The sequence below is a fragment of the Sminthopsis crassicaudata genome, chromosome 6 (genome assembly GCF_048593235.1).
Source record: "Sminthopsis crassicaudata isolate SCR6 chromosome 6, ASM4859323v1, whole genome shotgun sequence".
NCBI classification, from domain to species: domain Eukaryota; kingdom Metazoa; phylum Chordata; class Mammalia; order Dasyuromorphia; family Dasyuridae; genus Sminthopsis; species Sminthopsis crassicaudata.
Window position 1 is genome coordinate 67461357 of NC_133622.1, and position 13200 is coordinate 67474556.

Sequence of the window (13200 nt, forward strand, 5' to 3'; positions counted from 1 at the left end):
ACACTTAACACTTCCTGGCTGTGTGACCCTGGGCAAGTCACTTAACCCCAATTGTCTTAGGAGCAGAAAACCCCCACAAATATAACAATTGCTTTGTATGTAACTGGGAGAAATAAAAATGCTAAAACGTTAAAAAAAATACTGAAAAATATCTTAACATGTAACTGGAAAAAAATGGAGAAAACAAAAACAAACAAAAAATGAAACATTTATCCTGCTTCTGAGAGGTGAAACTAAATATACAGAATGAGACATATTTTGGGGCATGATTAATGTGGGAATTTCTTTTGTTTGACTATAACTATTTGTTACAAGACTTTTTCTTTTTTTAATCGAAGAGGAGATGGGCAATCCAGAAAACATATGCTTATTCATTGAAAAATTATTCCCACGCTATAAAATCACAGGTCTTAGATTCACCAAAACAAAGCGATAAGAAGTACGAAGTAGGTGCTGTGGATCAGAAGCTAGCTTTCACTCTGCTCTTCTTTCCACAGTCCATTAAAAAGACATATTCTCTCTTGGAGGAAGGCCCTGGCAAGTACGTGCTAGCCACTGACCAAAGAAGGGATGGGGGGGGGGGGGGATGAGGTCTCCAGTAAAGAATTCCAGTATGTTGGGCCCCACCCACAGGCACAAATGCTGAGCTCATGTTCCCGGGGCTGCAGCCCTGTAACTGAAGCCCACACCCAGCCTCTATTTCAAGGAGTCATCACAAATCATTCCAAAACCTCCTCACCCGGGGAGGGGAACGGGAGCCTGTTTCAAGTTACATTTGCTAAGCGTTAATCAGTGCCCGGGACCTAGGGAGGCCGGGAAGGCCTCGGAGCCGCAGGTTCTCACTAGCCTCGAGCCAGGAGGATGCCATGGGTCTGGGATATTTTCCACATTTATGGAGAAACAGGGTTCTGGGATGCTGCATTCTCCAGTGATGATGGTGCTGGAGTTAGAAAGCTTCAAAACCCTGCCTTTGCCATTTGCTACCCATGGGACACGGTTGTGTCCTCACATTTGTAGGATTTCTTTCTCATTTCTACAGTGACTTTTCATCTCCTGTCCCAATTCCCCACACCCATCCACAAGGTCTCCCCCATGCTTTGGGATGTTCCCCCTCTGCCTCTATCTCTGTCTCTGGGAATCCCTAGCTTCCTTTCAGGCTTACCTCACGTTCCATTTTCTACAAGGTCATTTCTGATTTCCCCGTTGTTAGCGGTCCCCAGTAAATCACCTTGGATTTGTCTTGAATTCATTTATCTGTGTATTCTATTTTCCTTTCCCCTTCAAGCACTAAAAATAAAAAGCTTCTTCAGAACCAGGAGATTCACCAAAACAAATTGGTAAGAAATGCATAGTGCTATGTAGGTGTTGATAATTACCGTGGAATTTGGCTTTTCCTCAAGTTCTGGTATCTTGTATCTCACCTTTCATGTGCCCATTCACCGGCAGCTGGGGTAGAGCACTGGACTAAGAGTCAGGAAGACCTCAATTTAAATCAAACCTTGGATACTTAGTAGCTGTGTGACTCTAGACAAGAACTCTGTCTGCCTCAATTTCCTCATCTCTTAAATGTAAAAAATTTCCTCATATGTAAGAAACAGTATCTCACAAGATTAAAATTAGTTACTGTTTTTAAAGCACTTTGCAAACCTTAAAGTACAATATAGATTCTAGCTATTATTATTTACTATTCCTTTGTCAAAAGTACTTTTGCAAGTTTTTGACCTGCTTGTCTGTCATGTGCTCTAAGAATTCTCTTCTTTCTCTTTAGTGTAAAAGTGCTCATTTTCTTTAAGTGCCTTAGGCTCATGGATGCTCTGTTTTACAGATATTGACTGTTGGGGTTAATTTTTTTAAAGGACACTTTCCTAATAAGTTCAGGTAAGCTTTAAGTGCCAAAGGTGTACATTAAGCCCAATATTGATATGGTACAGCTTCTAGTGAGATAGAGTGATGGTTTTAGGGTCCTCCTGACCTTGGGGGGCTTCTGTTCTACCAATGTCAGTAGTCCTAATCTAAAGCTTTGGAATCTGCCTCAGGAAATTCCCATCCCCAATCTGATTCTGACCACTCCTTGGCCAGATGGCTTCTGGTGTCAGGAAATTCTCACAGATCAGACTTCTGACTCATAGTTAAATAGACCACTCCTCAATTCACTGCTGACTGTCAGATATCTAAGGATAGTCCCACAGATCAGACTCCTGAGAAAACAGTAAATAGACCACCCCTCAATTCATTGCTGACTTCAGATAGCTTCAGGTCTAAAGATAGTCCCACAGATCAAACTCCTGAAACAATAGTGAATAGACCACTCTTCAATTCATTGCTGACTAGTAATCTTGTCAGTAATAATCTGGTCAACCGAGAACCATTCCTTCTGGAGATCACTCCTTTCCAGCCTCAGAATTAGCATTTCTATAATTGAAAACTGTATAAATGACTCTTCTTGCTTTTGTTTCTCTGCTGAATTCCCTTAGAATTCAATCCTGCTTTGTAATGGTGTTATTTACAATAAAGCTTTGCCCCTTCACTAGGAGATGGATTCAAGCCTGCAAATTCTTTTGAGACTTTGAGACATCTTCTGGGACCCAAACTTTTGGGGTGCTCCCTTTCCAACATCATCAATATGTATGGTTAGTTAGCTAGGTGGTACAGTAGTGTGCCAGACTTGTAGTCAGGAACATTTGAGTTCAAATGCAGTCTCAGCAATTACTAGTTGAGTGATCAGGGCCAAGTCACTTAACCTCTACTTTTCTCAAATGGAAATAATAACATCCCAGGATTGCTGTGAGGATGAAATGAGATAATAATTGTAATGTACTTAGCACAGTACCTCACAGCAAATTCTATGTAAATGTTAGCTATTCTTATTTAGTAATTGCTTTACATGTTAATCCCATTCAGTTTTTATTATTTATTGTTATATTTAATTTGAATGGAGAATAATGATGGACAAGAAGACTCTTGATACCCTTTTGACCTGACCAACAAGGATTTACCTAATAGGACCAGGGAAATGGGGAACTTTCCTGATTCCTAGAAAAAGAACAAATGATATTTTCAAAATGTTTTAAGGTTTGCAAAGTGTTTCATAAACAATATTTCATTTGAAGTACTCACAGCTGTTTTCCACAGTGAGTAAGGATTAAGAGTAGACCTATGAATTCTTTGGGATAAGGCACTATTCTTTTAATAGTATTTTTCCCCCACATGTAAAACAAATTTTAGCTTTCATTTCTTACAAAATTTTGAGTTTCAAATTCCTCCTCTCCACTTCCCTCTACCCTGCTAAAATGGTAAGAAATTTGAAATAGGTTACATAGGTACAATCACATAAAAACCTATTTTCTTTTTAGTCATAGTTGTGGAGAAAGAAAGAGATCAAAAGGAAAAAATAATATAGAAAGTGGTGTAGGGGACAATTGATGAGGAATATCAACTGTCAATTCCAGGTTGGTATCTTCTCTTAATTTAAGAGTCTTGAAGATTGCCCAGAGCAATGAGAGACAGTGATTCATCCATAATCCATAATCAAAAGATGTGTCAGAGAAGGGATTTGAAGTCAAGTCTTCCTGACTCCACATCCAGGATCTAGGAATTTCTGATTCTGAATCCAACTGTTTATGCACTGTCATGTTATCTCTTGCAATTACTAGAAGTGTCTCATAAGAACAAGCAAATGGGGCATTTCTGTTTACTTTTCTCTGCCTTGAGCCTTGTGAATTTTAGATGGTCCATTTCATCCCCTAAAGTCCACCTTATGGACCATCTAGTAGTTCATTGTAAATAGGTCCAGGTCCCAGGACAGGGAAGATGAGGAAGCTGCTCAAGTTTCCATAATCCTACAATAGGATCTCTGAATTATGAGTGAAGAAAGTCAACAGCCTAAGCAAGGAGAAACCCAGGATAATTACTCTGCTTTAATTTTACTGATTTGGGGAGTTCCTAGATCTTCAGTCCCTTACTGCTGTCTGTCACTGGAGACCAGCATCTTCCATTATCTGAGATTTGTCTGAGAAATACTTAGAGGTACTCAGGGGATGGGCTGTTTTTACTGCCAAAGGGGCATAGATCTAAATTTGTTAGGTATCTCATAGATCAACTAATTTAATTTCATTTACAGATGAGGAAACTAAAGCAAGCTCTATCCTTCTATGAGTCTAGGAAAAACCTCAGATATTGAGATCCCTAGTGTATTGGTGGGCCAAGTGAAGAGAACTGGGTACTGAAAAGGGAGAAGAGGAACATCAAAGAAGGATACAAAATCCAAGAAAACCTTGGCCTACTTTACCATTTTGCCTAAGGCTGGATTCTGCCTAATAGCTATCCTCACAAACATAGATATTCACATACCTCATCTCTTTGGAGTTACCTAATTATTCAGCTGCCAGGTTATAGGCCAGGTATTCTTAGCCCCATTCTGCAGATAAGAAAACTGGAACTCAAGCAGGTTAAGTGAGATAGAAGCAAGGACTCTTCATTGCCTTCTGATTCCAGATTCAACATTCTTTCTCTTCAAGAGGGCCCAGAAGGGGTAAATTCATCTTGGGAGCTCTGGGTCCTAAGCCTAGCTGGTTCATCTGCCTGACTCCTTTGACAAGACACTTTTCATAGGCCCTCATATGTCCCATCTGCTAAATTTGAAATCATGCCACAAGCTCCCTCTCCCAAGTATAGAATGAGAAATAAGCAGGGGACCCAGAGGAATTACTAAAATAAGTCCTCTTTTTTATCATATTTCCTCAATGTCACACTTTCTTATCTGAAGGTATATCTTCTCTTACTAAGAGATAATTTAAAATCTAGTTAACATTTATTTAGGCTTTAAGATTTGCAAAGTGCTTTATTTCATTTGATAGCCCTAAGTAACCAACTAGACTCCCTCTGAACTCCTGTTTGAACTAGCCTGCAAAATCCCCTGGCTTCTAAAATAAAAAGAGGTTTCATTTACATATCATTTTAAGATCTACACCTTCCCCTTTGAACCTAACAATAGCTAGGCCAGAGAGGTGCTATTTTTATCCCCATTTATAGATGAGAAAACTGAGGTTCAGAAAGGTTATATTTCTTGCCCAGTGTCACACAGCTAGTATCAATTGATCACTCAATAAACACTTGATTCCTGACTCTGAATTCAGCTGTCTATCCACTAAGTTATGCCACCTTTTGTGATTAGTAGAAGTCTCTCATAATGGACGTTTCTATTTGCCTTTTGACATATAGGGATATGTCAGGGAGTAAAGTGATTTGCTTAAGGTCATTGATGGAAGCAGAGCTAAAATGTGGCCTCAGATCCTCTGACTCCAAATCCAAATGTTCTTTATACCACATTTACTGGAGCCAAGAGAACACACCATTTCACTGAAAGGTACTCTTTGACACTGGTGGTGGCTGATTGTGGATAGTCTTGAATGTCAGACTAAGGCAACTCACCTAGTGTGCCCACCCATTCCAAAGTCCCCTAACTTAGAAGGATGAGGAAAATAAATTTTAAAGAGGGCAAAATAAAAGTTGAGGTATATTTAGGGTCAAGGGTGGAGGGAGTAGAAAAGAGGGAAGGACATCCAGACTGATGGAATTTTAGCTGCTGCTCCAATCCCAATAATCTAGTCTATGTCTATGTCTGTCTCTCTGTCTCTTCCTGTTTCCTTCTACTCTCTTTCCCCTCTCCCCCCATTAGAACAGAAGGATCGTTTACTTTTCCCACATATATCTTAACTAAATTCATTCACAGGATTTTCCCCATGGATACCTCAAAATCTCATTGAAGATATCCAATGTTCCTGCTCTAGCCAAATCTTCTGTTTGTTTTTTCTTTTTCTTTCTCTCCCTTACGCTGCTGAGCTGCTGCTTCCCTTAAGGAGAACAGCCTGCAGGGTGCACCACTCCTTTTCCCAAGTAAATGTCCAAATAAAGGCCCTTGCTTAGGTTGGAGTCTGAGTTCTTTGAGACATCATTCTATTTTGTCCACAAGGACAATGTAAGGGGTTATCCAATGATCACCTCTGTTTTAGGTGAGAAAACTGAGAACTTTAAGTGTGAAACTTTCTTGCCTGAGGTCATATAGCTGCTCTAGGACAGTCCCTTGGTTTGCTTTGTTGATTGGGAGGGAGAGAGTTGGTTAGGCAGAGGACGGAGCCCCAGGTCTGGAATCAGGAAGATTTACATTCAAGTTCAAATTCACATTTTCTTGTAGTGTGATCCTGGGCAAGTCATTTCACTCTGCAGTTTTATTTTGTTTTTAATGATGGGTTTCCTCATCTGTAAAATGAGCTGGGGAAGGAAATGACAAAGCAGTCTAGTATCTCTGCCAAGAAAATCCCAAATGGGGTCATGAAAATGATTGAACAAGGGGATCAGTAAGTGCAATTTGCTGTCTGTGTCTTTTACTCTTCCTTAATATTCCTTAAATTCCCTCTCAAATGCCCAATCACTGGGCTTTGCGGAGGCGGGGGTCTAAAATCTGGCCTCTGGTCTGTGCACCCTAAGAGATTTAATAGGTGGGGCTGGGCAGGAATAAATACTGAACTTTTCTCCCAAGAGCTGTGTCTGTTTTCCCAACACATCTCCAGCATCCCCTAATCAACCTGCAATCAAGGGAGGGACAGCTATTACTCATCCTACTCCATACACGGGGAAAATAAAGGATTGCAGGATTAAGCGACTCTCAAGGTCATGTGGCAGATTAGTGGGAGAGACCAGAATAGGTTCAGGTTTCTTATCTTTCCAATTTAGTCTCCCGACAGCGTTTATCCTTAGGGGTGGGCGGGAGCCTGCAGCTCCAGCTCAGAGGACGGTGTTGGGAGAAAGTGGCAAATGAATACTCATTAACTAATGATTAGTTATTTACCCAACCAGTTAAAAGACAGGTAACTCTAGCTTCCTCCCGAGCAGCCTGTTCCCAAGCTTTTTGAGCCTCTTTATACTCTTAAAAATTATTATGGATCTCCATCCCTCCACACCAAGAGCTTTTGTTGGATTAAACCTATCTTTTGATCTATACCTTATTAGAAATTAGATGTCAGTATTATTACGAAAATAGTTGATATGACACAAAATTAATAAGAAAAAATTATAAAAAAGGCTTCTTGGACTACTTGAAAGAGTCTTGGGGACTCCCACTGCACTTTGAGAAATTCGACTTTAGAGTTTCCTTGTAAAAATTCCTTTAGTCATTTTTTAAAACTGAGGCAATTGAGATTAAGTGACTTGCCCAGGGTCACACAGCCAGGAAGTGTTAAGTGTCTGAGGACGAATTTGAACTCCGGTTCTGATTTCAGGGCCGGAGCTCTATACACTGTGCCATCTAGCTGCTCCTAGTCAATTTTTTTTTTTTTTTTAAGCCAAAAGTTTTATTGAAATTCCTGCTCCATGCACAAGACTATTTCTTATTCTTTGTGGGACTCATGTCAAAAAGCCATGAATTAAAATTCTGCCTCAGATTCTTAATATCAATTGGTAAATATTGAGTGTCTATTATGTTCCTGTGCGAGGAAAACAAACAAACAAAAAACAGGCAATCCCTGCCCTCAAGGAACTTAAAGTCTACTGGGGGAAGGCAGCATGCAAAAGGAGGCTGAAACGGAAGGGGGAGAAGGAAAGATAGCTAATTCTGACTCATGGTGGAAAAATCCCAATAAGAGTTGTGTGACAGCAAATCAGTTAATCTTTGTCTACTTTAATTTCTTTATCTGTAAAATGGAGATATTGATATTAATATCATCTGCTTCCCAAGACTGTTGTGAAGATCAGATGAGAGGATATTTATAAAGCACTCCAAAAATCTGTTATATAGATGCTAGCAATTGGTATTGTGGATCACTAGCTTGCCAGAGGATTGCCTTTCACAAGAATGGGCCTGATGCATCAGCCACCTGCAAGCTGGGGCCAAATGTTTGTGATGGGAGGTGGAGAGCAGGGCAGTTGCAAAGGAATGGCATCTTTTTATTTCCATTTATAGGTATTTTTGATACAACAACACAGAATGAGCTCCTAGAGATAGCAATAAAAAGAATAGCTGGTGAGGAGATAAGGTTTGCAAAGTACTTTATATGCACTATCTCCTTCTAACCCGAGAACAGCACTGTGTGCTAAGTGTTACTATTATTATCTCCATTTTACATATGAGCAAAGTGAGTTTCAGAGTTTGTGATTTGCCCGGGATCACATAACTAATATGAGGCAGTATTCAAATCCATATCTTCCTGCCTCTGAGTCCAACATTTTCTATCCATGATGACACTCTGTCTAAGATTCCATAAATGAAATCTGTTCCTTATTATCTATATCATGTAGAAAGTAGCATAGTTTCCAATGGGAAAAAACCCAGCTCAATTAGCTAACACTGAGTTGTAGCTCAATATACTAACATGTGAATAGTAGAACTATAGAATCTCCGAGTTGGAAGGTGCTCCGAGGCTATCTAGTTTGGGATTACATGGTCTCTGAGGACCCTACCAGCTGGAGCACTCTGGAATCCCTTCTACAACATCCCCCACAGCAGTCATCCCATCTCTGCCTAAAGAACTATAGCGAGGTAAGGGAGGGAAAACACTGTTAGCCACAAGCAAAGAGGTGTAGGAATGAATTCATTTGGCTTTTTGCAACAAAGGGTGTAATAGGAGTAATAAGCTTGGATGAGGGACATCAGTTGGGACGATGTCTTGGAAAGGGGAGCGTCAGTCACTCTTCCTTGACCTAACAGGTACAGAAGCCAGCTCTGTACTTTTTTTTTTTTTTTTTTTTTTTAAATGCTGTGTATACTCTTTTTGCTTTCCAAAAGGACCAACAATATCATGGTGATGTCTTGACTTGGTCGTGAATTACGTTTAAGTAAGACAGACTTGCATAATGTCATCAGACTCACTTTTTCTCCCTGAGTCATCAAAGTCCCGTGGCAAGACAAAAGCTAGAATAACTGGCACTGGTCCAGGATACAGTGGATCACTCTGGAGTCTTGGACATCTGACTAAACGCCACAGTGACTGTTCAATCTGGCTTCATGGACATAGGAACAAATTATTCCCATCTGCCCGTTCCACTGGGGGACATCTTCACATGTTTGGGGGTAGACATTCCCCTAACTCACCAACAGGTTTGAAGCTTGCTGGTTAATCTCATCCAGATTTAGCCTGTCTATTATAGCTTCTTGGAGCCACAAGTGAGAACAGGATGAAGGATGAGCAACCCTGAAAAGGGCTCAGCAAACCCTCACAGCAGAGTTGCTAATCATCCCTGAACATCCCATAAAACCCGTTTAGGTAAGTGCATAGTAGGTAAAACCCTGAAAAGCTGACAGGGGCTCAGTTTGAGTGACCCAAGGTTTTTCCCTCTTGTCTTCTTAGTGGTGTTGTGTGTGCCCCTGGCTGCTACATCATCCCTTCATTCAACAGACTCATGTAACAGAAACTGTGCTGTCTCTGCTCTGGAGATGCAGAAATAGTCTTTGCCTGGAAGGAGCTTACCCTCTTCTGAAGGGAGGGGAGAATGACAACACTAATAATTAAATGCAGAATATAGACGGAGAAATTCATAGTAATATGAGAGGGAGGCTGCCATAACTGGGGATGGGAACCAGGGAAGTCATTTAGTCAAGCCTTGAAGGAGGCTAGGAAAAAAGTTTGAGATCAGGAGGGGAAAAATTCCAGACAAAGGAACAATCAACGCAAAAGCATGGAGAAAAGAAGAGAGCCAATCGCAAACTTATGTAGTGGGTCTGTGCTGCTCTGGAGAATGGTGGGAGAGCTTGTGTAGTCCATTGGACAGTTCTGTATTGCTTGGGTACTAGGAGAGTAAGTATATCCAAGAAGGAATTTACACCGATTTGTTATCGGGGCTGTGCAGCAGATCCTTCAGGACTGAATGCAATCTCCCGCTGGGGTCAATGTCCAGCAGTGGGCATCTTTGCCATGTATTAGGATGTGTGTTCATTCACTCACACTGCCAGAGTCCTCTTCCCTTTCCCTATAAACCTTGGAAGGGTTCTTAAAGGTGGTGAGCAGAGTAGGGGAGCAGTTTCTAGAAAGCATTTGGACTAACAAAAATCACGATGATAGCTGACATTTATCTAGCACTTTAAGATTTACCAATTACTCTATGCATATTGCCTCTTCTGTCACTCCCAACAATCCTGAGGTTTCTATTATAAGTAGAATAGAGAAAATATAAGTAAAATATTTTACTGACAAGAAAACTGAGGTTGGACAGGTAATAGGTTCTCTCTCACTGGAGATCTTTAAGCAAAGGGTGGGTGATCATGGGTATGTTGAAGGGGGATTCCTGCTCAGGTCCGGGTTGGACTGGGCCTTGGAGGACCCTAGGAACTCTTGAGTTTCTGTGATCATGTGTGTCAGAGATAGGTTTCAAGCCCAGGCCTTTTCTGAATGCAAATTCAGAGTTCTTTTCTTTACGCGATGCTATCTCTGCTGTAAGAGAAACTCTTGCAGATAACTGTGGCTGTGACAGCTCCTCCCACAGTTGGGGCTCCACCTTTGCCAGAACCTATTCCACAATGCCACTGACTGTTTTCCAAGGTCAGAGGGAGGAAACTTTGATTTTCCCTGATCGGTGGGTGTTAGTTTTGAAGACATACCCCTTTATCTTTTTGAGTGATCAAATATAATATAACATTTGTTTTGGGAGGCAAATCTTGCTTGATCAACTGGGACTTCATTCTTCTGCTACTCAAGAAGGAAAGCTCAGGCTGAATTCAAACTCCAAACTGAGTTCTCTATGCTCTTTGGGTAAATGTAAGGAAAGAGGGGTGTCTATTGTAGCATTTGTTTGCAACACCACCACTCAACACCAGGGCCATCCTCATTCAAAGCTGAGAACGTGTATAACTCATTGAGTCTAGGTTTGATCTCTGCTATCTCAGCTAGGGGCAGCGAGGTGGAGCAGTGGAGAGAGTCCCAGGCTTAGGAAGACTTGAGTTCAAAACTGACTTCAGTCACTTACTATCTGTGTGATCCTGGGCAAGTCACTTCACTTTGGGTGCCTCAGTTTTCTCATCTGTAAAGTGAACTGGAGAAAGCAATAGCAAGCCACTTCAGTGCCAAGAAAACCCCAAGTGAAGGCACAGAGAATCAGAAATGATACAATACCCAGCAACATCTCACAAAAGCAACAGGAATTTACAGGAAGAACTCTGAGTAACCCAGCAGGCCCTGCTATTTTCACAGAAGTAGAAACAGGTAGCAAGGGAAACCGGTACTGAGGAGACCCACCCATGTTCGAGATCTGGTCTGGCCAGATTACAGATCCTTCTCAGTATATAACACAATGGGAGATATTCAGGGCAGGTGAGTCTTAGCAACCAGAAACTCATTTTGAGCTACTCACCATTTAGTAGGTAGTTAAACCTGCTCCACCTCTTTAGTTATTTGCAGGAAAGAGTTGGTAAATGTTTAGCAACTGACTCTGAAAAAGAAAAAGTAAACACAAAATGTTTTTAAGTTTAATTTATATAACATTTTATCTATTTGTTGTTTAAGCCTAAACAATCAACAAAACAGTAAGTCAAGTCCTGATTTATAGAATTTGTTGATTTTTGAAGTATAAAAGTTCACTCTCAAAATTTAACATTAGCCAGGCAGCTAACGGTTCAGTGGATAGAGGACCAGGTCTGAAGTCAGGAGGACATGAGTTCAAATCTAGCCTCAGACACTTAACACTTCCTGGTTGTGTGACCTTGGGCAAGTCACTTAATCCCAATTGCCTCAGCAAAACAAAACAAAACAAAAAACAACAATTTAACATTAGCAGTTTGAAGCCAGTTTTAGCCAGCTGATAATTTGGGATCCTTCATTTGAGCCTTGAATCTTGTAACTTAGGAATTATGCCTAACCAGAGACTGAAATACTCGGCTTGCATTTTCCATCTTTTACTTTAGAATTCCTGTAACAACAGCAAGATCAACGAGCCAGTTCCAGTTCATATTGTGTCGCAGGCGGATAGGAAGAACATACATGACAGAAGGGCTACTAGTCTGAACTGATAGCAGGAAAAGGTAGGTTCTTATGCATCAGATAATGGGAGGAGATGGATGATCTAAATTATGTGGTGAATAAAGCTTTAGAAATGGAATTAGGAAGGGCTGAGTCCAAATCTTGCCTCAGATACTTGCTGGTTGTGTGACCTTGACAAATCATTTCATCTCTAATGTACCTCAGTATCCTCATCTATAAAATGAGGACCTCGGATCTGATGAGCTCTAAGTAATCTTCCAGCACTAACCGTGTGCCTAGTTCTTAGAGCCTTTCACCAAGAGCACCTGGAAAGTCCTTGACCATTTTTCTTTGGGGAACATGTCAGAGAGCGGTCTTTGCATGCTCTGCGGGGAGGGGTAATACGTGCAATAAGCCTGGGTCAGGACCAGGAAAGAATGCCTTCAGTAGGAGATTTGAGCTATGTTGACACATATTCTGCTGATTCAATGTCTGAGTCTTCAGAGGTGATGCTTCTCAACTGAGTGCAATCTTTGGGAAAAATGGCTCAGCATTGGGCTCCTTCAGGGCAGACCATGACATTCACCATTTTATAGGGACATTGGATATTCTTCTCTGTTTCTGTCTTTATCCCTTCCTCCACACTCTCTCTCTTCCTCTCCTCCTTTTCCTTCCCATCTTTTCATCTTTCCTCTTTTTTAAATTTCTCTTTTCCTCTTCTTTTCTCCCCACCCCCCTTCCCATTCCCTTCTCCCTCACAGTGAAAAAAAAAATAGAAATTAATTTGTTCAGTTTGTCTCATCATAAAAGATGAGCTGACAAAGCCTTATTAGATCACTGATTCTAACTTTCAGGCAGAAAAAGGCCCATGACAAAAAAATAAGGAAATTGATCTGAGTTTCAGAGCCAAGAAAAAAGAGCAATTAGGTCATCAGAGGAACTGAAAGTTGTCAGCTAATTTATTGAGCAGAGGAGACTCTGGTTCTGAACTCTATTACTAGATGGCCCACTGGACCTGAAGTTAAGAAGATCTGGGTTCAAATATGGCCACAGCCACTTTCTGTGCCACCCTAGGTAAGTTACTTAACTGCTATGTGACTCAGTTTCCTTAACTGTAAAAGGAAATAATAATACAATCTACCTCCCAGATTTTTTTTTTGAGCATCAAAGGAGCTAGTATTTGTAAAGCCTTAATGCATCTGGTAAATAATAGTTGCTTATATGCCTTCCCCCTTCCCTTATTTGCTCAGTTTTCTAC